This window comes from Balaenoptera physalus, assembly GCF_965194825.1.
Source record: "Balaenoptera physalus genome assembly, chromosome: 7".
In the NCBI taxonomy this organism is placed as follows: Eukaryota; Metazoa; Chordata; class Mammalia; order Artiodactyla; family Balaenopteridae; genus Balaenoptera; species Balaenoptera physalus.
Genome location: NC_138886.1, coordinates 120,359,069 through 120,385,712, shown reverse-complemented (window position 1 = coordinate 120,385,712; position 26,644 = coordinate 120,359,069). Strand labels below are relative to the sequence as shown.

Below are 26,644 nucleotides of genomic sequence, written 5' to 3'. Positions count from 1 at the left end.
AGCCAATCCACTTTCTGTCTTCATGAATTTGCCTGTCCTGGGTAAGTGGGATCAATATAATATGTGGTCCTTTGTGACTGACTTCTTTCACGTGGGATAATGGTTCAAGGTTGGTCCATGTTGTAACAGGTGTCTGTACTTCATAATTTTTTATTGCTGAATAATATTCTATTGTCTGGCCATCCCACATTTGTTTATCTGTTCATTAGCTGATGGCATTTAGGGGTTCCCAGTTTTGGAGTATTTTGAATGATGTGACTGTGAACATTGTGGGCAAGTTTTGCATGCATGTGTATTTTTATTTCTCATGGGTATATACCTAGCAGTGGAATTGTTGGGTCATATGGTAACTCTATGTTTAATTTTTTGAGGAACTGCCAAACTGTTTTCCACTAGCTTGTTTTTATTTTTTTAATTTATTTTTTTCTGAGTCTTTAAAAATTGAAGTATAGCTGATTTACAACGTTGTGTTAGTTTCAGGTGTACAGCAAAGTGATTCAGTTATACATACATATATATCTATTCTTTCAGAGTTTTTTCCCTTATAGGTTATTACAAAATATTGAGTAGAGTTCCCAGTGTCATACAGCAGGTCCTTGTTGGTTATCTATTTTATATACAGTAGTGTGTATATGTTGATCCCAAACTCCTAATATATCCCTCCCCCCAACTAGTTTTTTATAACAACATCAAAATGTTATGTTAACAACTACCATGATCCAGGGCAACTTTTAGTCAATTAAAAATACATGTATAACTACGTATGCACAAGTCTGTATATATCAATACACAGTTAAATTGTGGAAAGGAACAAGACATTTCTCATAGCTAAAAATTAGACTATGTAAAACAAAAACCTTTCTTTTCACATCACGAATAATTTGCACGGGCTATGTTTAAACCAGCTAACAGAGGAGAGGCTTCCAATCCACAGTTAGACAGAGGCGGCCAAGTTAATGTTGTCAGAGGGGTCCTGCATTTGGCATTTCTAGACATAGACAATGGCAACACGGTTTTGATAAAGGTGTTAGGATATTAAAGAAAAGAAAATAAGAGAATCAGCAAGAGAGAAGAAGGGCGCCAAGGAAGGGCAGTGTTGGTTTTCATACTGAGGGTCTCTGAGCGGCAGCTCGGCAGGACTTGGCATCAGGGAGGCACCGTTTTGTTCCTTTTTATGGCTGAGTCAGTAGGCAGCATGGGTCTGGAGCAGCCCTTGTAGACCCAGGTGTGAGCAAACCAGATGAAGCTGTTCGATTTCCCATTTGCATTTCTAGTAAGGCATTTTGCCAGCCTTTTTCCCGAACCTTTCACCATGTGTAATGGCAGGAATACCAAGACCCCTGTCCTGTTCCAGGCTCCACACGATCCCTGGGACCTCGCTCTGTATCTTGGGCCCCACCTTCACCTGTAGAACAGGAGTAATTACCCCCCTACCCACTTCCAGGATCAGGTTTCCAGGAGGACGATGAGAGAATATGTGGCCCAGTACCCTGAGCTGTCAAGCTCTAAAGGAAAGGCATTAACACAGGCCAGTAGAACTGTGTTCTCGTGGTAGATGGTCTAAGGGATACTTAAAATGCTCAGAGTACTGACAGACAGTTTTGTTTGCACACCTACCTGTGACTGATGGCCAGTGCTATGTAAAGCACTTAAAAACACATTTCTAAGCTAATAGGCACAAATAAAAAGATAAAACTGGGAAGAACTGACAAATTTCCTTAGTACATCAAACTCGAGAAAGATTTCCTTGGCATATATTAGAAAAAGCATAGAGCACAGAAATTACAGAAAAACTGCACTCACATTTTGCATGATTTCAGACTGCAGATCGGTTAGTTCTTTTCCTTCATCTCCCACACACACTTGAAGTTCACCACATGCCTAACTCTGCCTCTGGGGGCTCTCCTTGTAGTTTCGTTCACAAAAGCAGGCCTGAAGGCATCTGAGGCAGCCCGATTGTGTGATTATTTTACTATATTTTATTTTTTATTGAGGTAGAGTCGATTTACAATGTTGTGTTAGTTTCAGGTGTACAGCCAAGTGACTCAGTCATATACATATATATATGCTTTTTTAGGCTCTTTTCCCTTATAGGTTATTACAAAATATTGAGTAGAGTTCCCTGTGCTATACAGAAGGTCCTTGTTGGTTATCTATTTTATATACAGTAGTGTGTATATGTTAAACCCAAACTCCCAGTTTATCCCTCTTCCTCACCTTTCCGCTTTGGTAACCATAAGTTTGTTTTCTATGTCTGTGGGTCTATTTCTGTTTTGTATATAAGTTCATTTGTATCATTTTTTTAGATTCTACATATGAGTGATATCATATGATATTTGTGTTTCTCTGTCTGACTTGCTTCACTTAGTATGATAATCTCTAGGTCCATCCACGTTGCTGCCTATGGCATTATTTCCTTCTTTTTAATGGCTGAGTAGTATTCTGTTGTATATATGGACCACATCTTCTTTATCCATTCCTCTCTTGATGGACATTTAGGTTGCTTCCACGTCCTGGCTATTGTAAATAGTGCTGCAATGAACATTGGGGTGCATGTATCTTTTCAAAGTATGGGTTTCCCCAGATATTTGCCCAGGAGTGGGATTGCTGGATCATATGGTAGCTCTATTTTTAGTTTTTTGAGGAACCTCCATACTGTTCTCCATAGTGGCTGCACCAATTTACTTTCCCACCAACAGTGTAGGAGGGTTCCCTTTTCTCTACACCCTCTCCAGCATTTATTATTTGTAGTCTTTTGATGATGATTATTTTAAATAAGATATATGTAATTCATTTCCTCTGCTAACCTCTTGTGGCCCAATACCAAAATGAACTGTTTTCTTAAAACAGCTTTTACAAGTTTCATTTATAAAAAGGGAATTTGAGACAGCTACCATGAAACAGTGTCAAGGGGCAAGTTCAAAGCAGTGCTGCTTATACAACCCCACAGTGCTGTTTCTTTTTCGCTTCTACTCACTTATGAATGTCATTACAGTTTCATTAGCATTTGGCATTAAACGTCTTCTTAAACATTTACCCTAAAAACATTACATTAAAAACTTAGAAAGATGGCTATATACTTTTCCCTGATGGAAGACTGCAGACAGAAGATAAGGCCAATGATCGGAAATTTTAGCAAGCATAGAGTGACAGAAAAAAATAATTAGCATCTTGTTGAGAACACTACATTCTACTCCTGCCTAATTTTATGAATAGCAGCCACTGTGCCAATTAATATCCAAGCATCCATATCTTAAGATGACACAGAGCTTGGTTTTTGTTGTTTTTTTCCCACCCCCTGAGAGAAAAAGGCAAAGAGTTCGGCAAGGGGCTATTTCTGGAGAAAAATGACCTGCATTGTGAACATCTTCAGTCATTTGTCTCGATTCATATAACGTCCTCTTTCCTCCCTCCAAGTTCTCATTATTCAAAAATCATTTACCAATAAATTACAGAAAAACAGTTTCTCCTACAGCAGAAATGAAGTGAAGCTGGGCATGAGTCAATAAACAATTATGAGGCTCTCAAATCATCAGAAAGATGCCACCTGAGACATATGACCTGTCCTGGTCTCCAGACGCCCGGTGCCCATTGATGGGGAGCCTAGAAGGGTAATATTTTCTCTTCTCTGGAACTGAAGGCCCCTGTCATCTCAACTAAGAGAGAGTTTTTCTTTGGAATAACAAAAACACATTAGTGTTTGGAGGACGTACTGATGATACACACAGGCATCTTTTCCCAAGAAGCAGTCTGAAGCTCTAATCGTATTTTGGCAAACAGAGCCTCACGTCACTGGTGCTCTGGCCACAGGGACCGGCCGTTGTTATCCTCGTGTCGTGGCTGTATCAGGGTGGCATGGTTGGGAGTGAGGCTTTGGGGTCAGCTGGGCCTCCGTGCAGAGTTGCCTCCCTACGAGCAGGGTGACTTGGGCGGATCATTGGATGTCTTGAAGCCTCAGTCTCTTCATTTATGAACTATAAGGATAGGCACTAGGGTTTTCTTTTAAAGATTTAAACAGTCTGGATACGGTACCTAGCGCACGTTATGTGGCAGACACTGCAGGGTTTCCTTACCCTTTCCTTGACAAAAGAACCCGGCAGCCATCTGAGTGCTGGTGTGGCCGGGCCAGGGGCCTAGTCCTGACGGTTTCACTGCCGTCATGGCAACCTCATTGGCCGTCACCATGCTTGACTGATTTGGGAGCGTGAAGTCCGGTTTGGCCAGTGGGATGTAAGGGGCAGACTTCTGGGGCTCCCAGGAGAGACTGTCCACCCTGAAAGGACAGAGTGGGGAGAGGAAATGTTCTCTCTGGTGTAGGAATTTGTTATGTGCTGACCGTCTGGGGCAGAGCTGAGGTGCACGACCAAGGCTGAGGATGCGAGCTCTGGAGGGGATCCCCCCACCACCGGTCATCGTGGACCAACCACGGCTGCCTCGTCCAGTCTCTGTGAATGAATAGCGAGCACGCTGTGTTTAAGCCGCTCTGGGTCAGATTTTCTGTTACTGTGGTGCCGAGTATCCAACTCCAGGAGCAGACCTGTTACTAATATGTATTAATCAGCAAATTTGAAAGGGGGTAAATGATATTTAATAATTCCCAGCTTAATTCCAACTAATTCTTTTTTTTTTTTAATAAATTTATTTATTTATTTATTTAATTTTTTTGGGTTATGTTGGGTCTTCGTTTCTGTGCAAGGGCTTTCTCCAGTTGCGGAGAGCGGAGGCCACTCTTCATCGCGGTGCGTGGGCCTCTCACTATCGCGGCCTCTCTTGTTGCGGAGCACAGGCTCCAGACGCGCAGGCTCAGTAGTTGTGGCTCATGGGCCCAGTTGCTCCGCGGCATGTGGGATCTTCCCGGACCAGGGCCCGAACCGGTGTCCCCTGCATTGGCAGGCAGATTCTCAACCACTGCGCCACCAGGGAAGCTCGGCCCAGCTACTTCTTAGCGACCTGGTTAAAATCAATCAAAGCGTCCTTCCCAGTCAGTGACAGTCCAGGGCTCTCCTTACAACTGCTGCATGACTGTGGTCTCTTCCTCACCATCCAGGCAAATGCTCCTTTGTTTCTTTTGCCCCTTCCTGAGTCTAGAGCAAGAGTTCGCAAACTATGACCCTGACCTGTAGGCTGGCCTCATGCTGGGAATGGTGTTACGCTTTTATGTGGTTGAAAAGTGTTAAAAGAAGAACAATATTTTGTGAAACGTGAGAAGTGCATGAAATTCAAACGTTGGTGTCCAAAGTAAAGTTTTATTAGAACAGTCGCGGGCCACACCCCTCATTCACATGCTGGGCGGCTTGATGCAGAAGAGCAGGGTGGAGTAGCTTCGACACGTGACCCGCAGAGCCTGAAAGGTTTGCTCTTTGGCCCTTTTGGAAGGACTTTCACTGGTCTCTGGTCTAGAGGCAGAGACCAGCCTCTCAGTGTTCAGTTCCCTCCTGCCCAGGCTTGAATAACTGCAGCCATCACTGAAATGACTCATGCAGAGGTCACACTGCAGTCCTGCTTTTCACACAGCCCGGTTCTTTCTCTTCCTCTTTCTACCTGACCCTCTCCCTGTCTGCAGAACCCAGCAGATTTCTCTCTCATCTACCGCAGCTCCGCTTCACCCAAAACTCAGGGCAACCCCAATGAGGAGACGTGGCTCTAGCTGTTAAGAGAATTGCATTTCCCATTTTACTCTACATTTTTAAAGTGACTTTTAAGCAAAAAGCAGTGTTTCATTGATGCTATATCAGCTGCTTTACTCTAATTTTTAAGGTTTATTAAAATATTTGCAAAACAGTATATCCTATAACTAGAGCCCCAAATGAAATCTGTATATTAAGGTTTCCGAGATCCACGGAGCACAGCATGGGGTGGGACGTGGGGGCATCTATTTTTTTTTTTAAATAAATTTATTTATTTAATTTATTTATTTTTGACTGTGTTGGGTCTTCGTTGCTGTGCACGGGCTTTCTCTAGTTGTGGCGAGTGGGGGCTACTCTCTGTTGCGGTGCACGGGCTTCTCATTGCAGTGGCTTCTCTTGTTGCGGAGGACGGGCTCTAGGCACGTGGGCTTCAGTAGTTTTGGCATGCGGGCTCAGTAGTTGTGGCTCGCGGGCTCTAGAGCGCAGGCTCAGTAGTTGTGGCGCACGGGCTTAGTTGCTCCGCGGCATGTGGGATCTTCCCAGACCAGGGCTCGAACCCGTGTCCCCTGCATTGGCAGGCAGATTCTCAACCACTGAGCCACCAAGGAAGCCCGGGACATCTATTTTTGCATTAGAGTAAGACAGAGGATCATTCTAAATTTTAAGTAGTTGTGCCAATGGCTTTTTAAGGATAAAAAGATGACAGTTCATTAAAATCCTGATGTATCTTCATAATAGCAATGATAGAGTTCATGAATATTCGTTGACATTGTTGCAATAAAGACATCTTCACTGATACCCAAGAAAAGTGTACGCAAACCTTGCCTGAAAGGTCATATAATTAATGTACATTCATGTTTACTAAATGATTACCCTCTGTTTTATAAACTGTAAAAATCACGATTCTCAAATCATTATATCAGAGGAACCAGAATGTTTCTGAAAAAAACAAACAACCAAAACAAAAAGGTGAGGTGATTGCGGCTGCGAGAGGTAATTCTTCACTTAAGGTCCCATAAGAGGTGAGCAGTGGTTGTCATCCGCCTGAGACCAGGACTCAGGTTTCCTGACCCCCATTGTACCACACAAGCTCCCCAAATTTCTTTTAACTTTTCTCCTAGTAATGCATGATAAAGGCAAGTAAACAAATACATAAACAATCTCTCAGTTTCACATATTTAACCTGGTGGAGCAAAATTATCCAAAATGATAATCTTGATATGGTGCTAGAGTGCTGTAAGTGTAGAAAGTTATTCAGGAGAGATTCACCACTGAACGGAACAGCTTGCGATGGCAGTGGTGCCCCTGGGATGCAGACAGACAGGCAAAGGGTCCCTTCCGAGCTTCTTTTGTTAAATAGCACGGGCCCAAAGGCAGTCAGCTGCACTGTACTGCAAAAACAATAATTATTTTATCTCCTAGACTATTCCACTTTTCCCATTGTCCCACCTCAACACTAATTTAAGATAACTTGATGGCATTTAAGGAGGAGAAAAGAATTTGTATGTAAATGAAGGAAAGGACAAAAATTGTCTATTAAAGTCCATTGGATTCAAGAAAGCTTCAAGTTTGGTTAGGAAACCGCGACTCTGCAAAAGTGTTTAAGAATATCTGGAGAATTTTTTTTTCTATTAAATTATTTTATTTTGAGACTTATAATGTGATTTTTATTCTAGAGTAAAATGCTTTCTGCAGTGGCTTTGTAATAAAAAAGCAACAAGGTAAAAAGTAGCCGAAACCTTTGCCTGCCTGAGCTATAGCATTACAATCATTTATATCGGGAATAGAAACATTTCTGCTAATCTGTTCTTTTTTAAAAAAAAAAAAACCCTCACTTTTTGACATGGTGTGTATGTATATGATGTGTGTGTATAAGTCCATATATGATAATAAAAATATTATTATTATAAAAGAGAAAACTATGATCTACTTCACATAAATAAGCTATTTTAGAGCTTTAAAATCATGTAAACAAATGACATGGTTAAAATACTTCATGTTAATGGTTATTATTTGAAGGTAGTCATCGCTAATCTCTAAGAGGATGTGAGGTATCTTACAGATGTAAACACATTGTAGAGTCAGGTATTTACGAAAGAATACAACGGAGGCTGTGGGCTCAAGGTTGAAGAAATAAGAGCTATTTCCCGCGATCAAGTCAGGCTCTGGGAAGCCCACGGACCCCATTCTCTTTTCATAGATGGGAACAAGAGAGCAGTGCAGCAGAAGGGACTGAGCTGTAGCTTGAACGGATCAGTTACAAACACTTGATACTGTACTTTCCCATTTTGTTTTAGGTTTTTAAACATCTAAGACTATCAAATAAATTGATCAGTACTTCTTTGGCAAAGAGAGAGAGGGAGAGTGTGGTGTGAGTGCCAGGAAATGACCATTGCATACATGTTCCAACATCGCGTGGCAAGTTGAGAGACATTTAATAATAAGATTAAAAAGAAATAGAATTTAACTCTGGTAACTGCTTTTTGTAGTGCTGCTATTGTCAATCGGCTTTGACCTCGATTTAAGGGCAAATTGTCTAGGGAAAAAAAGACTTCTGAATTTGTGCACTGGAGCTTTGACGTTGATATCTCAGCGGGATATAAGATGCATATGCTCCTTGAAATCATTTTGCTTTATTCAATACATTGTACCAATTTTGTATAAATTCTAGACTTCTTTGACTTCTTAGATCTTGTGTATATTCTCATGTTCCATTGAGTTCTTATGATTCCAGTGTTGCCCCATTCTCTAGAAGGTGACTGTGAATCTCAAGAGTAATGATTAGGTAAATTATATTTTTAACACAATTGAAGAGCATGGCACATTATTTTTTGTTGTGGAGGGTGTTACTGATACATCTGCAATATCAGAAAGGGTGGTAGGAAAAAGAAGAGGGGTTCTTAACTTGCGTGCGTGCGTGTGTGTGTTTTATGGACACTAATTGGCAGAACAGTGGCCCCCCCCCCCAGATACCCACGTCCTAATCCCTGGGACCTGTGAAAAATGTTACCTTACATGGCAAAGGGGACTCTGCAGCTGCAGTTGACAATACCCTGGGTTATCTGGGTGAGCCCGGTATGATCGCAAGTTTCCTTGTAAGTGAGAGACGGGGGCTGGATGGTGAGAGAAGGAGGTAGAATGATGGAAGCAGATACTGGAGTGATGTGCTCACTGACGTGAGCCGAGAAACGTGGTCGTCTCCGGAGCTGGAAACAGATTCTCCCCTGCAGGAAAGGGCGGAGCCCTGCTGACACCTTGATTTTAGCTTCATGATACCCATTTTTGGACTTCTGATCCCCCGATCTGTAAAATAATAAGCCTGTGTTGTTGTAAGCCTCTAAATTTGTGGTAATGTTAACAGCAGCAGTAGGGAACTAACACAGACACATCTGAGCAATCTGGTGAAACCTATGAATCTCTTTATGGGTTTTTGATAGAGTGATGTGTGTGCCTCTATTCATGTGTTAATTGACAGGACAAACCACTTAAAATAGAGACAAGTTAAAATTCAGTGTCATCTTTTCCATGTTTATCAGGGTGAAAGCTCACTGCTTATGGACTGTAAACTATTCACGTTTCACAATTTGTACTGTCCTACAGAGGATTAAGAATGGAAATTTGAACTGTCCAGATTTGTGAAACTTTTAAGTTTTCATCTTCTTCTGACTTTGGTCAACAAACTATTGTAGATGTGGAACACTGGAGAACAAAGTCATTTTCTGAGCATCAATTTTGCATGTATGTGATTTCATTATTAACTGCATAACTATGGGATGAGGGGTGATCCAATAGCTGGCGAACAGGAGAACTGGATGCAGTCTGGAAGTGGGTTTAATAACCACCAAGATTTCAAATTAGGCATGAGCATAAATAATATTTGAGTTACGTGTGACAACTGTAGCGTGATGTGGACATGCCTGTGCTATTTGTGACAAAATGACACAGACACCACTAACACTTCTTTTCTACATTGACAATTGAATGCGATACTAAATTCACCGAAAGGCATTTAAAATGATAAAGAGGCATTTCTTTCCAGTCCAAGTTCATGGACTCTCTTCCCAGGTTACGGACCACCAGAGCAGAACCAGAACAATGAGTGGTTTTATAGATTGTAGCTAGTCGTCTTCCTCGTTTTCACTCTGATTTTTAGGGGAACGACTATCTTGTTTATGGAGATAAATGACATTAAAATACACAAAACAAATGGAGCACAGACGGGTCGGCCAGTCTGCTGATGTCTCCTGCGGCGCTGAGGGTGGAACTTTGAGTGGACGTGGTTAAGGAGTCCGAGTTCTCTTCCTCTTTATTTGCCTTCTTTTTCTTCCTTAATCACAGTGCTTCTTTCCTTAGGGAGGCAGGTAATTCTTTGTTTATTCTTTGATAACGAGAAAATTATGTTCTATGTCATAAGAAAGAAGTCAGATGGGAGACAGAGTATGGAGGTTAGGCAGGAGGTTAGATCAGATCATTTGCGCGTTGATATCTGTTAATATGTCACGTGGAAGTTCAGGGGAAAATGATATTCAGGTGCCTATATTGTCATTTCCTCGGGGGAAGTCATAGAATCTATTTTAGCATGAATATCCCGATGCCTCAAACCAATGCAACATCTGTTACTTAAAGAAATCTGCTGCAGTCAGGAGTGGGTTGTGTGGTCCAGTAGACCTTCTACAACTTTCGTGGTTCAGCCTGCTGCGGAGAATACACTGCGTGCTCTCCAAACACCCACATGGGTGCCCACTGATTTACAGAGCAAAGTGCCCAGGCTCCAAAATTCAGAGAAACAAAATGGACTCGTTTCCCACAACCCTTTGTAGATTTAACGTTGCTCATTTTTCATTAAAAAAACCCCTCTTCTCTGTATAAAAATAGTGCTCTTATTTAACTCACTGTCCTGAAGACAAATTGAGCCAGTCGACAGGGTAGTAAAGCAGACCGCTGTTCAAACGTAGTCCGTAAAAGGTCCAGCTACGTTGGCATTTTGCAGGGTTTGCATGAAAGCAAGAGAAATGACAACTTGCTGAAGTGCAAACCAGGCAAAACAGACATCCAAGTTCAAGAGAAAGTTGAATCTGGAAGCAAGGTCTGAGCTTTTTCAAGATGACAAGTCAAATTGCCCCTGGATCCTGCTGTGACTCAGTGGAGTTGATCCTATTTCTCAGCCACGTGGGTCCAAGGTGAGTCTGATGGGGTTTTAGGAAGGCCCCAAGGTGTACTATGTCACGGTTAGATGCCGCCCGTTACAGTGGAAGTCGCTGGTCATAGCACAGACTTCGGATTAATTTTTAGGGTAAGAAACGCATCAGAAATAGCTAACTGAGACTTTTAGAAAACCGAGGTGAAGAATGTCTTATGTGATTTAAGACTGAAACGCGGAAGTAATATTCACCATCGAGGGACTATTCCATTTCAAATAACTGATTTTGGGCTTGTAGTCTTAGATTTAATAGATTTTCGTATTTCTCTCCTCCCTCACTCACCAGACACACTCGTTTGTAGCTGTGTGTGTGCGCTTGTGTGTTGGAGCTCAAGGAAAGAAGACGTGGATTCATGAACATGAGTTTCAGATTAACCGGGGCTCCTAGGTGTACGAAGGACCTACCTTCGTATTGGTCGGCTTGGAGGGTTTTGCAGTTAGTTATCTACCAGAGCTCTTGGTGGAGGCCATGAAGCCAGGCCAGAGCTCTGTATGCCTCAGGCTGAGTCCTCGAGGAATCATTGGGAACTCAAAGCCCAGACATTCCTTGACCTTCACACACACACACACACACACACACACACACACACTACTGATGGCTGTTCATAGTGGCTCTAGTCGTGACAGGGACTTGGGAATTCACAGTCATGGACACGTGCCCCGGCTGTGCAGATGCACACTGAGAGCTGCCCTGCGGGTCTCAGACACGATGCCAGCACCGAGAACGGGGTGGGGAGGGCAGAGGTTGGGAGGTAACGTATCTGTGTTCAGGCTCCAGGAGAAAGAGGAGAAAGAGGCGGGAGATTTCTTGGTTAAAAAGAAGAAAGCCGTGATTTTCATTTTGATGCGGCTCTTTGACTAGGCAGTGTCAACATGAGTGCCTCGACCTGGTTATGTTAAAATGTCCAGCTTTGTCCCTTTTGCTGCTTTTGCAACTTTCCAGTCCTTTCTTGGGTCTTTTAGCTGAGGAATCGAATCTTTAATGCTATCTTTTAAAATCTTGTTTAAGCGCTTAATATTTGGCAGATAAATCATGAACATCTACCTTGGGTATGAACAGCGTGATAAATATGTTTCCTGCCCGTAAGGAGCCTGAGTTGAAGCTGGAGCTGTAACTAGACAATCTGATCCTGCTTCACCCCATGAGACGCTGGAGGCCTCATTTTTAAAGGAGAAGGGAACTAATGTTTACTGAATTCTGATTCACGGTGTAATACTTAATCTTTGAACGAATCAGATTTTTAGACAGATGCAGGGTTGAAGACTTCACTGCTTTCTAGATGGATGTCGGTCAAAATACTTAACTTCCCTGAGTACCAGTCTCCCCTGTCTAATAGATTAGTGAAATTGATAATGGCTACTGCACAGGGTGAACATGAAATAAAGTGATTTAAAACATTGAGCATTCTGTCAGAATTCAGTACATGTTTCCTCTCTTACATTCTCCCCATTTTACACCAACATTAAGGCCCTTGTCCATCCTTCCCACACGGCTCTCAGGGACAGAGCTCCCGTGACGCAGGTATCGTTGGCAACACTGCAAGGAATCGAGTGGGACTAAAAGTTCATCATCAGTGGCCAGGTCTTTCCTTCCCCCCATCAGTGCTCCGGGACACACAGCTCCTGCTGTATCAGGCGTGAGATGATTTAACTGTTAGTTCTGGGCTACTGTCGGCAGGGGTGTTTAATGGCATGATGTGGGTGGGACATCACTCTGTGGGAACAGGGAGCTCCTTTTCATCTGCTTTCTGAAATAAAAGTTAAATTTCCTTCCTCTCTTCCCTTTAGACAGCCAAGAATGCTGATTTCACCAATAAAATAGCTAATAATTAGAGCTCAAAAGCAGACATGTCAGAGCTTCCAGACTTAGCAGGAAAAGAAGAACCTAGAATGTTCAGAGGACGCTTCTGGCTGCCTGGAACCAACCCTGTGGACCCCGAGGGAGGAGGATTTCACGGCAGCCACGCTCAGTGTCAGAATTTATTGCGTATCTGTGTGCTCAGTAAAATTTATTTCAAAAAGCATATTTAAACACTCTTCTAAAAGAATCCATGTCTGTGATGAAAAACTCATGCTGTAGACTTAAGCTTCCTTAACCCTGTTGCTATTCCTGACAACACACACTTCTGCTCATGCCTTTCAGATCTTTGCGATGACATCTGTCTCTTTAAATAATAGGCATTTGCTTTTATTTGTTGTTTCAACACCCCTAATGGCATCTTTTAACACCCATCTTATAAATGGGAGTGTTTCTGTTGTTATCCTGATTCTTGCCCTTCTTTTCCTCTTCTGCCTTTTTCATCCGTGCTTTTGCTTTTTTTTTTTTAACATCTTTATTGGAGTATAATTGCTTTACAATAGTGTGTTAGTTTCTGCTTTATAAGAAAGTGAATCACTTATACATATACATATGTTCCCATATCTCTTCCCTCTTGCGTCTCCCTCCCTCCCACCCTCCCTATCCCACCCCTCTAGGTGGTCACGAACCACCAAGCTGACCTCCCTGTGCTATGCGGCTGCTTCCCACTAGCTATCTACTTTATGTTTGGTAGTGTATATATGTCCATGCCACTCTCTCACTTTGTCGCAGCTTACCCTTCCCCCTCCCCGTGTCCTCAAGTCCATTCTCTAGTAGGCCTGTGTCTTTATTCCCGTCTTACCTCTAGGTTCTTCATGACCTTTTTTTTTTTTTTTCTTAGAGTCCATATATATGTGTTAGCATATGGTATTTGTTTTTCTCTTTCTGACTTACTTCACTCTGTATGACAGACTCTAGGTCCATCCACCTCACTACAAATAACTCAATTTCATTTCTTTTTATGGCTGAGTAATATTCCATTGTGTATATGTGCCACATCTTTATCCATTCATCTGTTGATGGACACTTAGGTTGCTTCCATGTCCTGGCTATTGTAAATAGAGCTGCAATGAACATTTTGGTACATGACACATTTGAATTATGGTTTTCTCAGGGTATATGCCCAGTAGTGGGATTACTGGGTTGTATGGTGATCCTTTTGACCCATCTCCTAGAGAAATGGAAATAAAAACAAAAATAAACAAATGGGACCTAATGAAACTTAAAAACTTTTGCACAGCAAAGGAAACCATAAACAAGACCAAAAGACAACCCTCAGAATGGGAGAAAATATTTGCAAATGAAGCAACTGACATAGGATTAATCTCCAAAGTTTACAAGCAGCTTATGCAGCTCAATAACAAAAAAACAAACAACCCAATCCAAAAATGGGCAGAAGACCTAAATAGACATTTCTCCAAAGAAGATATACAGATTGACAACAAACACATGAAAGAATGCTCAACATCATTAATCATTAGAGAAATGCAAATCAAAACTACAATGAGATATCATCTCACACCAGTCAGAATGGCCATCATCAAAAAATCTAGAAACAATAAATGCTGGAGAGGGTGTGGAGAAAAGGGAACACTCTTGCACTGTTGGTGGGAATGCAAATTGATACAGCCACTATGGAGAACAGTATGGAGGTTCCTTAAAAAACTAAAAAGAGGATTACCATACGTGTTTTTGCTTTTTGATTGCTTAGGTCGACCTCAGGTGGAAAAGGGAGTGGAGGAGGAGGCCTTCAGGTAAGGGGGTCACACAGGTTTCTAAACACAGCATGCTTTCTCTCGCATTTCCGTCTTTGTCTGTCTCACAGCTGTCACACTTTGCTGTGTGTGCACAGAATTACCTGCAGTGGTTCTTCAATCTGCAGTTTCTAGCATTCAGACCCTAGAAAATTCTGGTGTGTGTCTTTGGGCTAAGCCTGGAAATCTGCGTATTTACCAGGCACCGCAGATTGTTCTGGAGCAGGTGGCCCGCACAGTACACTGCACAAAACAGCAGATCTTCTTCCCGTGGGTGAAGAATAGTGACGCTCCTCTCGGCCCAATAGCAGGAGATGCCATTCCATCTGTGAGCCACATGCCTCCTGAATCTAGTGGATCCCGAATCTAGTGGATCCTGAATCTAGTGGATCCCGAATCTAGTGGATCCTGAATCTACTGGAATGGTCGGCTTCCAGGCTAGAGACTGCACACATGCACACAGCTCTGGAGTTGTTAGAGATAACTGGAACCCCATAGATGGAATCTAGGAAATACATTTGTAATGATGAATAATTTCACCCCTCATGCACAAGCTTATGCCTTGGGTTAACAGAAAGCATCAAGCTGTCGTGCACCTCGAAGGAGATCTTTCAGAGAGAACCAACTGCTTTAGGGTGTGGTTCACCGAGTCTTTGTAGGGATACCTGGTGCTGCTTCCCAGGAAGACTGCTGACCTGATAGGTTTACTGAACCCTAAAAAAGAAATTGAGGATATTTTTCCCTCGGACGGAAGAGAGGAGGGAGCTAGCCCATAGTGTTCTAGATCTATAGTTCTAATATACAAGGAGAGATGTCACTGGGATTTTCCTTTAATGTTGATGTCACGGCAGAAACCTTAGATGCCCGTCCATCTCTGTCTTTGGATGGGTGAGGGGCACATACTGTAGGAAACCCTGCTTCCTTTGCATCTAACTTCAGGGATAAATTACAGGACGTAACAGACACGTCCCTGCTGCTTTTGAGTCAGAAGAGCAGAGCCCCTCTGAATGCTCTGAATTCAGGCATCTTGCCCAAATGCAAAGCTGTTGGGGGAGTGAAGGTCCAGCAGAGGACGCTGCAGGATCAGAGAAAGAACACCCAGCAGTCTGTGAAGTACAGGTGTGAGCGGGAAACGGGCAGGGGTGTCCAGGACTCTGAAGGCAAGAGAGCAAGGAGCCGACCAGGTGGATCGGGTGCCAGTGGTGGGGCAAGCACGCGTGAGCGACCAGAAGCGAGTCTCCCAGGGGAGAGAGCTGTTCTCGAGCCACCTTAAGTCCTGTTCAAGAGGACTCTGCAGCAGGGAGTGAGCTCCGGGGTCTACAGGGACAGAAGGACCCCCGTGCGTGCCGGAGGAGAATTTACTGCTGCTGCCTCTGTGAGGGGGACCAGTTGTGCCCAGGCTGGAGTGAAGCCCACGGTTGCCGTGCGAGGACAGGAGCCAGCTGTGGCCACCCGCCCGTGGGAGATAAGGTCACCCCCCCACCTGCCGGGAGAAACCAGCCCCGATGACACTCGTTCTGCTCTTGACGTTTCTTTCTGCCTCTGCTCCAAACCTGCCCAAATCAGAGTTAGAAAATCAGTGGGCGGAGAGGCAGGGAGGTGGGGAAATAGAACAGACATTGAATATAGCCCCGTGAGAGCCTCCTAAGCTTGTCTCACCCAGGAGAGGCAACAGCTTTTAACTTTAAATAAAGTCAGGCTTTTAGAAAATCCCACCAGGCTGGATCTATTTATGACTATTCTTATGCTGGAAAGTGAATGGAGGTCATCTTACTATCTAACGGTGCTGAAGAGATTATGGACATTCTCAGAGATTTCAGGCAGGGTTAGGTAAAGACCTAGGCTCACAGAGGAAGTTTAAAGGTCAGCACTGCATAGAATGAAGTTATTTCCTGATTGAGCCATATGAGTCTTGAATGTTCAGCTTAACGGTGTTACCTGCCTTGGTTAAAAAAACAAATCAAGCCACACAAAGTAGGTAAAAGCAGTTTATCCTTTTTTTTTTTTTTTTGGTTATATGAATATATGTTTCCTTTTTTTTCAAAACAAACAACTTTTTATTGAAGTGTAGTTGATTTGCAATGTTATGTTAGTTTCTGGTGTACAGTGCTTCAGTTTTATATCTTTCTATATATGTACATACTCTTTTTCAGATTCTTTTCCATTATAGGATATTACAAGATTTTGACTATAGTTCCCTGTGCTACACAGTAGGTCCTTGTTGTTTACCTATTTTATATATAGTAGTGTGTATCTGTTAATCCCAAACTCCTAATTTATCCCTCCCCACCCCTTTCCCCGTTGGTAACCCTAAGTTTGTTTTCTCTGTCTGTGAGTCTATTTCTGTTTTGTAAATAAGTTCATTTGTATCATTTTTTTTTTAGATTCCACATATAAGTGATATCACATGATATTTGTCTTTCTCTGTCTGGCTTACTTCACTCAGTATGATAATCTCTAGGTCCATCCATGTTGCTGCAAATGGCAATATTTCATTCTTTTTACGGCTGAGTAATATTCCATTGTATATATGTACCACATCTTCCTTATCCATTCATCTGTCAGTGGACACTTAGGTTGCTTCCATGTCTTGGCTATTGTAAATAGTGCTGCTATGAACATAGGGGCGCACGTATCTTTTCAAATTAGTGTTTTCATCTTTTCTGGATATATGCCCAGGAATGGGATTGCAGGATCATATGGTAACTCTATTTTTAGTGTTTTAAGGAACCTCCATATTGTTCTCCATAGTGGCTGCACCAATTTACATTCCCACCAACAGTGCAGGAGGGTTCCCTTTTCTCCACACCCTCTCCAGCATTTATTGTTTGTAGATATTTTGATGATGGCCATTCTGACCAGTGTGAGGTGATACCTCATTGTTGTTTTGATTTGCATTTCTCTGATAATTAGTGATGTTGAGCATCTTTTCATGGGCTTATTGGCCATGTGTGTGTCTTCTTTGGAAGATGACCTAAATGTCTGTTTAGGTCTTCTGTCTGTTTTTTGATGGGGTTATTTGTTTCTTGATACTGAGCTGTAGAACCAGCTTATCTTGACTCTATTTACTTTAAAGACAAGGAGAAGAAAGGGCTTAGTATTTGGAAGATTCTGCCGAAGTAAGTAAATGCAGTTGTGTGTAGTTTAGAAGTATAAGACGAAATTGAGTTTTGTTGCAGAAGAAAAACTTGCTCAATGCACTGGGGCTGCTGCCACACCTTCAGTCACATCTCTGCAGTTTTCAGAAAGTGACTTTAGCCTCCTTTGAGGCTTGGCTAGAGCAGTAGCTAAGCATATGACACAAAACTTTTACTGCTTTGGGGATTTCAAAGAGTCTACTGTTTTGCTGTCTTCTGCTTTCCCCAGCCTGTAAAATTCATTCAGTTGAGTTGAAATGTGTGTTTTCTACTCAAGAATGTAGAAAATGAAATCACAGGGTAATGCCGTCAATCTAAATTATTTAAATGCCAGTCTCCTTTTGCTTGAATTTATTATAAAGTTCTATATGCCGGTGAATCCTTTAATATGGAGTTGGAAAGGATATGGCTTATTCAAAATCAATAAAAGTCTTAGACATAAAAGTATAAATGAAAAGAAACTGGAATATAACTTTAAAATAATCCGAATCTCTGCTTTATCCTTGGAAACCACAATCTTCCAAATACTCTTTAGGAAAAGATGGATTCTTACTTCTGTCACTACCATCATTTTTATTAAGTGTTATGTTTTGGAATACAAAACAACGCTGGGAATGAAGCATTTTGTTGAGCTAACATTGCACGGTTCTCATGAGCGTTGGTTTCCATCCTTGCACCGTGTAATCTCTCCAGGAGTGGATCACAAGTGACCACCCGAAGAAAATCCTGTCTTCCTAGTGGTTCACTGAGAGTCACATGTGGGGCTGGGGTGGGTGCTTTCAGGGTTAAGATACTGGCTGAGCTTCCTGTGGTGTCTACGGCCTGCAGTTTACCTTTAGCCCAAATCAAGGAGTTTACTAGGCTCTCGTCCCAGACTATAAACCCAAATTGCCCTATTCTAACCTTTTAAAAAATGCCCCATGTGAAAGAAACATCATTAGAAAAGACCATCCCAGGGCAATAATTGGCATTGACTTCTCAGCAGGCTTGAAGCTGTGTCCTTGAGTCAGACGCTATGGCTGAAAAGCAATGTATTTGGCCATCAGTCTGTCCTTTCCAGATGTGCTGCGGTGTTATGGGCCGTTCTCAGGTTTTATGGAGGTTGCAACAAGCAAGAGGCTTATGAAATTTGCCTCTTTATTGACTCTGACACCGCCTATTCCATTATTTAATGTGCCCTATATAAATCCCCATATGAGACAGTGTTTTAGAATTTAGTTCCAGGAAAACAAAGAAACAAACAAACAAAAAAACTTGTCTCCCCTGAGGTACTCACAGCTGAACTTCTTTCTGATCCTAGGAACTTACTATGAGTTATCTGCTTAAATTTTATTTTTATGGTTCTGAAATACGACTGCAATTTGTTAACCTTTGAAACCTATATTTTGTATATTGTTTCAAATTATTTTTGAGAAGGGGTAGAAGTTAACAAATTGAACAAATTAATAATCCTCTGTGATTTGCCTGCTTTTTTTTTTTTTGAGTCTTAGAAAATTACCTTTTAGGAATGTTCTACTCGCCAAGCTCTTTTAAAAGTGTAACATCAAAAAATTCTTATTTTAACATAGCGGTAACATTACCTGTGGCATGATGCTACTGTGGTGCTCACAAGAGATAACGTGTAAAACACTTAAAACATAACCTGAAACTACCTCCCCAGCTGGAAACAATGGTTGAATATAACTTTCATTCATTTATGCTCTATAACATAACAATGCACCTTGCCCAAAGAGCCTGTTTATTTTCTTTATTTACTGCAATGTTGCTATTATTATGTATATTATTATATCAAAAGTCAAGCCTTCCAGATACAATAAGTATACATCTTCCCAGTAAAAAATAAAGTGAGTGGTTGATTTACTGATTTTTAAAGACATATTCCCTGACTCATTCATTTTTACACTGTTTTTCAAAGAAGCAATAAACAGCATCTAGTCTTTGTTTTTCTGATACGGTATTTTCTTCGTTTCATAATCAATTGCATTTTTGTTAGCTTTTTGAAAGCAATTCTTACTTTGGTCTCTAAGTTCTTTTGTTGCTATAATAGTCCACCTTTCTCTTAAAAGATCTTCAAAGGGCATAGAAGCCCTCTATCTCAACTATGTAATAGAACACACATAACCATCGTCAGATTATTGCTGAAATAGTTTCTAAGACAACTATTTTCTGGAAAGTTAATTTAAGTAACCGTATATTTGTGAAATATTAGAATAAAAACTTCCATAGTTAAACTTGTCTTTTATAATAATAGTAATTCTTATTTTTCAAATCTGTTGATTAAAAAAATACTTCCTGGAAAAATTTACCTGTTAGAAAGATGTGCATTTCATTATTAAGAAAAATTTAAAACCACGTGTTTTAATGTTGGCCTCAGAGAATTACCTGGACTGGTTTATCAGTGGGTTCTTAAGCTCGTACTTCCGTAAGTTAACACTGTTTCAGTCTACTGCTCCTTCATGGTTTCTTTGAGTTCTTAGAAGCTTAATGACTGTATGTATCAACCAGTCGAAACAAATAATATTTATTATAATGACCACTAGACTCATGTAGTATCTAAGCTATCACCAGGTACCATTATTGGTCTTAGCAATGACGAAAAATAGAGAAACAATGAACAGTTTTCCTGCCTGCCTGCCTTTCAATCTTTCTTCCCTCCTTTCTCACAAAATGAAAGCCTCTGGGTTAGTTTTGGGTTTTTTTGGTTTTTTGTTTTTTTTTTAACTTACATACAGACCAAGTAAATGGGGTCTTCCAATCTCCATTTCCAGCTAGGTTACTGGTTACTTTTTTTTTTTTATTTCTCCTGGAATAGTGTGTGTCTATGTTTGTATAATCAATGAAGCATTTATTTCTGCCAGTAATTCATTTAGCTCTATTGATTTTCTTTTATCCCTTTATCATGGCCAAGTTCAAGTTTAAATTCTAGATTCCTAGAATAATTAATAATCCAGAAAGAACTTGTTTCACTGTTGTTTACTTTTTAAACCCAACCTGTAGCAAATGGGTGTAAAACATCCTGCAATTTGGGTCAGGATCAGAAGCATTGACAGAGCCGGGACTTGGTTACAAAGTTCAAGTTGGTGGCAGGAGTGGTTAAGGACCCACCATCCTGGGCTCTGCTTTGGGCAAGTCCTGGTAAAGGGAAATGTGAATTCAGAGTATGGATGTATTCATGAAACCAATATTGACTGGGCCCTAATAAGTGCTAGGCATTTTTTTTCTACTGGGGATAAATAAGTGAATAAATTCTTGTCCCCTGTGAATGAAAAATACTGCCGGCCATATCAGTAAACAAAGGATGTTGCAGCCATCAAGCCATCACATTGTAGCCGCCCTGACAGTGAGCCTGAGGGAACTCAGGATGGAAACAGGATGCCCGCCATCAAGCCCTCAGCCACTGCAGCTACTCCCCACCTCCTTCTACCCCCCTCCCCGATGGTGCACCCCGAGGACACTCAGGATGGGAAAGCACAGGACATTGGCCCCAGAGAGCTGAGGTGCAGATCAAAGGGATGATTTCAGTGAGTCCAGACTCTTGCATCTTCCCATACACAGAAAAGTGCTTAATTCCTTAACTTGAGATGTCTGGTTTTCTTTAATTAACAGTAATCTTTTGATGTTCCGACCACAAGGTATTTGTTGCAAAACCTCCTATATATCCTTGCCTCCTCCCTCACCTCTTCAGATCAGTCCCTCGGAGCTGTCTGAGAGGCTGTGTCCTGGGCTGAAGTCCTCAGTTTTGTCCACCAAATAACACATAACTCTCAACTTCTAGGTTGTGCATTTTTTCAGTTGACACCCCATAGATGTGACAAAGGAGTTCTAGATTTGGTATCATTATTGAAGCCATGTTTCAATATGTATTTGATTTTTCTAACATATAAGATATCAAATTGCCAAGGAATTCCTTTTCTAAGGGCTTGGATAAGCACTATTTTTTAAGAGAAAATAAAAAATACATATTCTATTTATTTTACCAATTTCAGTTAGAATGGTAGAAAAGTAAAGTTTGAAAAATTATTTATTTAGGTTCTATGATAAATGGTTATTTTTTAAACAGCTGATATGTGTCTTCACATGTAAAATATATAATTTAAAAAGAAGTTTCATTATATTCATTTCATTCAGTCTACAGAGGTAAAACTAAGCTAGGGGAACTAGTTTAAAAATGTTATTAGCTTTCCCAGCATTTTTTTGAAAGATTATGAGAACTGAGGACGGGTGAGTCTTACAGCATCCCCAGTATTTGTAAAAACAAACCAAACCAAACAACAACAACAAAATCAACCTGTGAAATTACGTTCCTAAGCGAGGACTTAGATACGGGAGAGCTCCGTTTCCCCAGAGAGAAGGTGCCACGTCATCTAAAGCAGCTATGTTCCCACGAGTCACACTGCTCCTGGTGCCGTCTTTGTCATGATTTCCCCCCAAAATGGTACAGCTTAACAAAGAAGATTAAACCTCCATCCCTGAGGTGGCTTATTGACAGGTCTTTGAAAGATCAACACAGGAAGCAAACGCAACACAGTAAGTGCCCTACAGCAAATGAGTTCCGTTCCGAGAGCGCGTTCATAAGTCCGATTTGTTCGTAAGTCCAACAAAGTTAGCCTAGGTGCCCCACTGACACAATCATCTATACAGTATGTACTGTCATAGGTTTATAATACCCTTCACACAAAGAATACATACAAAACAAACACAAAAAATAAACGTTTTTAATGTTACACTACCTTGAAAAGTACAGTAGTGCAGTACAACAGCTGGCACACAGGGGCTGGCATCGAGTGAACAGGCAAGAAGAACTACTGACTGGAGGGGGGAGGGGAGTTGGGAGATGGCAGAGCTGAAGGATTGTCAGCAATAGGAGACGGAGGGCAAGCTGCAGATTCACTCCCGCCTGAACACACGTTCACATCTTTGAAAGTTTGCAACTTGAAGGTTCGTACATAGGGGACTTACCATATCCTTAATTTTTAACTTAGAGACTTAAGGAAGGAAGGAAAGTATTTGCCGAGAGGTAAATAGCAATGACTTGTTGAAAAAATGTGATGCTGTGGCCGCTGTAGGAGCTGCTGAAATCACCTGACAGAAGAGAAAAAGGGAAGAATCTGGTAGAAGCTGGGGAATTTCCAGGAGTAGTGAGGTTTCTAGTTTAGGTCAGTGGCCGAGGGAGCTCCCTCCGGGGTGGCAGAGTCCTGGGAGTAGCCTGAAGCCTGGAGGGCTGCCCTGGGAGCCGGGGATCCAATTGGTGTCCAGAATGTGTCTGCCGGTCGTGTCACCCTAACTCACTTTTGTTAAAAATGCTCATCTCCGTGTGCCTGGGGATGTTTTTCCTTAAGGGAACATACTCTTGATTTTAAAATGGGATTAATTTTTATACTAGAATTCAATTTATTCAAATTTAAAGTCAACTTTGCTTGAAAATCTTAAATCAGTGTCATTATTAAGCAAAGCCATGTGAAATGTGTGTGGTCTGCGTGTATGTTCTAGGGGGCGGTGAGGGATGCAAGGGACTTCACAGGTGTTTGAGCTGATCGAGGACCTTTGTGTATTTTGCTTTATTTCTTTTTCTCCGACTTTTGATGCTTAAAAGTTCTCATTAGTTTAAAGGAAGGTTGACGCCATCTCGGTGACTGAAGCATGGTCCATGAATCTAAGGAAATGTTCAGTATTTTATAGCCAGGAAAATAGGTTCTGTATCTTGACCTTTCTGTGAAGCTTTTCTTTTCAGAATGTATTACCTTGCAAAGTACACAGGGAACGGAGCCAGCTTGTGACCTTTTGCTAACATGTCATTCTGAGAAATGGGAAAAAGGTGTTGCATAGATCAGGAATTTTATTACCAAAACGATGAGGGGTCACTTGCAAGTTCCACCTTTCTTGGGAAGGCAGCTAGCCATGCAATTTCTGCAACAGAGGCTGTTCTCTTTGGAGAACGCTGGGGCCAATGTCATCCCAAAGAAGTGAAGTGGGAAGTAATTGATCGCAGAGGGTGAATGAAAGGTGGAGAAGGGGGTGAGGAGACCTTTGGCATGTTGCTGTCGGGAACACCCGTGGAGGTGGTTGTTATTAGTTACCCCAGTTTGCTGAACATGAGTGGGCTCCATTGATGCTACGTGACAATTTCCCTGGCGGATTAAGAGCTATGACTGGGGAGGAATAGAGCTTGACGGGGATACGGTGCAATTACATATGAACCAGGCTGTGATGCCCAGTGGTTTGTACCCACAGCTGGTCCTGTGGGCACCACCTTCAAAACATGCAGGACCCAGTGGTGCCTCACCACGAGCCCCGCTGTCACCAGGAGCAAGCCACAGCCCCTGGCCACTTTGATTATGGCAAAGCCCGTAGCTGTGTCCCTGCTCCTGCCCTCACCCCCCCCACCCCCGCAACGGTGAGAGAAATCCCATTAATACAAAGTCAGATTATGCCATTTCTCTGCTCAAACCCTGCACTGGCTCCCAGGAGACTCAGAGTAAAAGCCAGTCCCACTGGGACCTACGCAGCCCACCGGCTCTGGCCCTGGTGGCCCTGGACCTCACTGCCACTGCCTCTCCCGTTCACTTGCTCTGGCCACGCCGGCTCTGCCCAGGTGCTCGCTCCAGATCCTTCCCTCTGCCTTTATCTCTTGTTGGATCCACCGCCATGGGTTTGAAACGTTCCTTTCCCAGGGAGGCCTTTCCTAACCGCCGACATAAAGGAGCGGCTCTCTTCACCCGACACCCTGCTTCTCCCCATCTGACGCCCACATGTTTACTTGTTCACGTGTGCCGGTCCGTTCCCTCCACTGTACCATGGGCCCCTCAGAGCTCTGTTTCCTCAGCACGTGGAACATCGCACAGAGTAGCTCAGTAAATATTTGAGTGAATAAATGAATATGAAAACCAGCAAAATAATTTCATTTTGAGCAAATGCTTGTTACGGAATCATAGTGTTTTAAAGCAACTTGCTCAGTACTTGGAGGACAGAACGCTCCAGGAAGGCAAATTTTGCAGAGACTCAGAGAGTGGCCAGGACTTGGCACCGTCCTATTAACAGAGGATTGGCATGTTTCCTACAGCAGGCGTGGGAGGAGCGGATGACTTCCGGGCAATGATGGGATAACTGCTTTGTGAGGAAAAGTAACCATTTAATGAATAATAGAAAAATACTTTCCTCATATAACAGGATATTATTACATTTTTTCCTCCAGTTTTATTAAGATATAATTGACATACAGTACTGTGTAAGTTTAAGGTATACAGAAAAATGACTTATATACAATAGTGATATGATTATCACAGTAAGTTTAGTTAACATCCATTATCTCGTATATAGTGAAAGAAAAAGGAAAAATTTTTTTTATCTTGTGATGAGAACTTTTTGAATCTACTCTCTTAACAGTTTTCAAATATACAATACAACAGTGTTCACTGTAGTCGTCATGTTGTATGTTACGTCCTCAGTACTTACTTATTTTATAATATTTATTTTCTATGACTTTGGTGTTTTTTTTTTTATTCCACATATAAGGGACATCATACAGTATTTGTCTTTCTCTGTCTGACTTAATTCACTTAGCATGATGCCCTCAAGGTCCATGCATGCTGTCACATATGGCAGGATTTTCTTCTTTCTTATGGCCGAGTAATATTGTATATGTCTACCTCTGTATCTTTATCATCTATATCTATAGATCTCTCACAGCATCTTTATCCATTCATCCATCTATGTTTGTTTCCATGCCTTGGCTATTGTGAATAATGCTGCTATGAACAGAGGGGTGCAGATATCTCTTTGACATAGTGTTTTTGTTTCCTTCGGATATAGTTCCAGAAGTAGAATTGCTGTCTCATACGATAGTTCTATTTTTAACTTTTTGAGGAACCTCCATACTGTTTTCCATGGTGGCCTCATCAATTTACAATACTATCAACAGTGCATAAGGGTTTCCTTTTCTCCACACCCTCACCAGCATTTGTTGTCTCTTGTGTTTGTGATGACAGCCATTCTAACAAGTGTGACGTGATACCCCATTATGGTTTTCATTTGCGTTTCCCTGATGACTAGTGATGTTGAGCATTTTTTCATGTATCTGTTGGCCATTCATATATCTTCTTTGAAAAAATATCAATTCAGGTCCTTTGCCCATTTTAAAATTGGATTATTATTATTATTATTTTGCTATTGAGTTGTTTGAGTTCTTCATATGTTTTGGATTTTAACCCCTTATCAGATGTATGGTTCGCAAATATTTTTTCCCATTCTGTAGGTTTGTTTTTTTTTTTCATTTTGTTGATCATTTCTTTCGCTGTGCAAAACTTTTTAGTTTGATGTAGCCCCACTTGTTTGTTATCGCTTTTGTTGCTTGTGCTTGGGATGTAATATCCAAAAAAATCATTACTTAGACCCATGTCAAAGAGCTTTTTTCCTATGCTTTTTCTAAGAGTTTTATCATTTCCAGTCTTACATTTAAGTCTTTAATCCATTTTGAGTTAATTTTTGTGATTATGTAAGATACCGGTCTAGTCTCAATCTTTTACATGTGAATGCCCAATTTTCCTAGCACCATTTATTGAAGAGACTGTCTTTTCTCCATTGAGTATTCTTAGCTCTCTTGACATATATTAGATGACCATATGTGCATGGATTAATTTCTGGGCTCTCTATTCTGTTCCATTGGTCTATGTTTCTATTGTTATGTCAGTACCATATGGTCTGTATTATGTTGAGGTATGTTCCTTCTATAGCCAATTTCTTAAGTTTTTATTGTGAACACATAATGAATTTTGTCAAATGGTTTCCCTGTATCTATTGAGCTGATCATACTTTTATTGATTTGCAGATGTCGAACCATCTTTGCATCCCAGGGATAAATACAAGTTGATCATGGTGAATGATCCTTTAATGTGCTGCTGAATTCAGTTTGCTAGTATTTTATTGAAAAATTTTACATTAATATTCATCAGGGATGTTGACCTTATAATTTTCTTTCCTTGTGGTGTCCTTTTCTGGCATTGGTATCAGGTTAATGCTGGCCTCATAAATAAGTTTTGTAGTGGTCCCTCCTCTTCAGTTTTTTGGAAGAG

At 41.5% G+C, this 26,644-nt stretch overlaps 1 long non-coding RNA gene across 3 annotated transcripts in view; it reads left to right on the top strand.

Moving 5' to 3' along the window:
• Positions 1-26,644, top strand: part of LOC309664102 — a 308,253-nt gene that overhangs the window by 8,744 nt on the left and 272,865 nt on the right. The gene's annotated exons all lie outside the window — the stretch shown is intronic.